Genomic DNA, 4,015 nt, shown 5'->3' on the forward strand with positions numbered 1-4,015 from the left:
CTTCAGCTTTCATAGGTCTGGGCCATTGAAGGAACTCCTTGTCCTGTACTGCCATGAGCACCTCGGCTCTGGAGGCGTTGAGCGGGGTCAGACTCTCTAGAATCCACGGAGGGAGCGATTTCTGTTCTGGGACCCTTGGAGGGTGGGGTCTTTGGTCTCTTCGCTCCCAGGGCTGTCTATAGGTTTCAGGCCTTCTGCCTTGCTTCTTCTCTTGCCTCTCCGACCTCTTTTCTTCAGGGACTTTTCCTCTGTCTTCTGCCCCTTTGGCAAACCTGCTCGTCATTAAGGCATCATCCTGCATTATGTATTTCTCCGCCCTCTTCATGAGCTCTGCCAATGAGGTCAGGGGTTTCCTGCTCAACGAGCCAAAGAACTCGGGTGAGGTCGTCCCTTTCTACATGGCCTCTACCGCCCGACTCTCATCCAGCTCGGGGATTTGCAGGGCCTCCGTGTTGAAACGGGCCACGTACTCCCTTAGCGATTCATCCTTCCTCTGCTTGACCGTCTCCAAGTAACTGGTCTTTCTCTCTGCTGGCACTCCAACTATGAACCGGCTGATGAAGGCGTTGGCCAGATCCTCGAAACTCCTGATGCTCCCCGCCTTCAGGCTGTTAAACCACACTCGCACTGGTCCTGTTAGAGTTGTAGGGAATACCTTGCACATCAAGGCATTCGACAGAGTCTGCAACTCCATAAAATTTTTGTAGTTGAGAACATGCTCCCTAGGGTTGCCAGTCCCGTCATATGCTGCCATAGGAGGTATCATAAACTTCTTGGGGACGATCTCCTGCTGTACCCACTTCGAGAAGGGTGAAGAGGTTGGCAAGAGAGTTTAATTCTGATCCTTCGTTCCCAACTCAGCCAAGAGCTGCTCTTTCATCTTTTGCAGCTTTTGGTCTACACTCTCCTCCTCCTGCCTGGGTTTTTTCTCCCGGCGGTACTCCTCTTCCTCCGCTTCGCTTCTCGTCCACTTGGTTGTTCCGACAGAATAACTGTCGGCTTCGTCATTCTCAATCAACTCCCTTACTCTCCTGTTTCTCGGTTGGTTGTTTGAGGAGGATTGAGGGTAGGTTGGCGAGGTTCATTGGTTCTGGGTTCTTCTACCACTGGCAACACATTCACCGGGGTGTTAAGGCCCCTTTGTTGCATCATCTGCCTCAACCAGTGAGCGGTATTTTGTAGTTGGAGGGCCATGGTTTGAAGGTCCTGGTTGGATAGAGCAGCTCCAGGCACGTTCCCTGCCAAGATTGGCGAGGGGTTGAAGGGAATTGGTGTTTGGTTGTTTCGTGTTGTGGGACTGAAAAAAGAGAATTGTTGTCCCTCCTGAGTGGAGCTCAGGTCATTAGGGGTGTTGACAAGATTGTTTTCGTTGTGGTTAGCCATCGTGGATCTCAGTGGGTATTGTAAGAGTGGAACTCTGGCGATGAAAAGATCTCCTTTGTCCCCACAGACGGCGCCATTTGATAAATCTTTTTCTCCTCCGGCTCCATGATAGATATGGTTTTCTTCTTGGTCCATCATATGGGTCCATCAAATGGGTCTCTCAATGTTCTATTTGATAAAAGGACCTGCAAAATAAGGAAAAAATGGTCAGGGGTCTATCGGGAATGTCCCGGTGGAGACCCTCCAACGTTCAAGTCAGATTTTATGAATTAGAATAGTATATTTGGGCAAGAGTTGCAGAGAGAAAATAAAAATGGGTCTCGGAAGGAGAAAGGAAGGAAGCCTTTAAAGAGAAGACCCCCCCTTTTTTACCTGCCCCTGCTCCTGCCATTATGCTACCTGTCTATGTCACTCAGACTCATACGTATGGACGTGTCAGACCCCCTCTCCACGCCAGGCGGCCATTTAATTCTCTCCAGTGCGCATGCGAGTAGGGCGGCGAGGTGTTTGGGCTTACTATTCTCTCCCGCATCACTTCACTGGGTTGGACTTCTTCTTATTGGATTCTGGCTCATATGGTGGATCTGGTCTACCCCGCGTGTCTGGGTCGAGACTTAAAACGCTGGGTCGATCTTGCTTAAGGAGGACTTGATGGGCTTTGGGCTATTGTTCTCCTCTTGGGCCCGGCCTCGCTCAGGACAAAGGAAGCCCGGCGGTCATCAGGTTTGATTCGGTTTTAATAAAAAAAATTAAAAAAATCAAACTGAACCGATTATTGATAATAATATGTTATTTTTAATAATATTGAGAAATTAAATCATATTAAAATTAAAATATTTTAATTAAATTTTAAAATATTAAAAATAAAATATAAAAAATAAAAAATTTATTAAAAATCAAAATTGATCACCGAACTGAATCGAATTGAATCAGACTGGTTCAGTTCGATTTGGTTTCTGATCAAAATCAGTTCGATTCGATTTTTATAAATACTAAAATTTTAATTTTCGATTTATTCAGTTCAGTTTTGAATCGAACCGATCGAATGCTCCCGAAAAATAATTAGGGGCAAATATGCATTGTTTTTTTTTTTGAATATGAAGATCATAACTTTTGTAATTAATTGAATTTTTAAATTCATTTCATTTTCAAGCATTTTTTTTTTAAGTATGAAAGTAATGTGTGACCTTACCCATTTTTTCTTTTTGTTAATAAATTAAATTTCTGTTCAAATATATCAATGAAAAATTAGGTGCACCTAACCAAGAAATTAGGCATTAATAAGCCTATTAGTTGCCTATTAATTCTTTTTCCTTAAGAAAGAAAAACAAAAATCACAATTGATGGCTTAATTTTACGCAACCTAAACTTGTTAGGTTTACGTGTAAAGTGGATTTGCCATTTCTCTGCCTAACCAAGGATTCAACCGGCTAGATTAATTTCCACTTTGTGTATGTGTTTTTATTTAAAAAAAAAATTATTATTTATTTGTATAAATCGAACAATTTATTAATTTTAAAAAATAAATTTAAATATTTATAAATTTGAAAATATCTTCTTAATTGGTATTTTCGTTTATTTCAATTGTTAAATGCCGAATAAAAATGCATTCATAAATTTAATCTGATAGTTAGTTTGCATGAGTAAATTTTAAAAATTTTAAATCTTATTCTTTAAATTTTAATTTCAAAAAAATATGTTGGATAAAAATAAAAATATTCACAATTGTTTAAATTATTCATTTAATAAGTACTTTGTAAATTTTTTAATGATTTTTAAAATGTTTTAATATATTTTTAAAATTAAAATATTAATTAATATATTTTTCTTTTTAACCTTTTACTTATCTTTAAGTTGTTTAGAGAAAATGTGATACAAAATTGGAGACTGCATGGGCTAATCATTTCAGCTCCATTTAATATTAAGACAAAATTGGAATTATTTTTTCCAACCAATGTTATATTAAATAACAATGAAAAATTGTGTGAAAACTGTGATTTTATTATATTAATTTTTTATTGAGAGGTAGAAAATTTTCATTAATAAAATTCAAGCTAAAAAAAGTACAAACCTAAACATGAGACTTTTGAAGCCATAAATAAAGAAAGTTTTAGAAGGAACAAAACATTAACGCTAATCAGAAGGAGAAGCAAACATGAAACCAAAAGGTTGCTCCTACCTTATTTGAAGATGCCTGCCAGATAATTTGATAAGATATGTAGGAGAATCTTTTGTTGATAAGATGTTATTTTTCCTTTTCTTTTCTCTCTCAAATATCCATTAAAAAAAAAAAAGAAAAAAAAACTTATTTGAAGCTCAAGAAGGCCGACCAAGAAAATGCTCACCCAAACTCCTTTGTAATATGCAAGAAAATAGGTGGAGCCCAAAATAGAGCACCATCTAAAAATACCTAATGGCAGCAGAGTTTTTAATTTATTGTTCAATCAAATATAAATAATTTTCGTATGCGGATTCCCCTTCTTTTCTTGTTTTGTACATGCTGATTCCATCTCCATTATATCAATTGTGGTTTTGCTAAAAGTGTGGTAAGAGTTTAAAAACTTTATATAAAATAAATTTAAAGGTGATTTGATGATTTTTAATTTTTTAATCTTTGGGAGCATCTGGAAGC

The sequence above is a fragment of the Manihot esculenta genome, chromosome 5, assembly GCF_001659605.2.
Source record: "Manihot esculenta cultivar AM560-2 chromosome 5, M.esculenta_v8, whole genome shotgun sequence".
NCBI classification, from domain to species: Eukaryota; Viridiplantae; Streptophyta; class Magnoliopsida; order Malpighiales; family Euphorbiaceae; genus Manihot; species Manihot esculenta.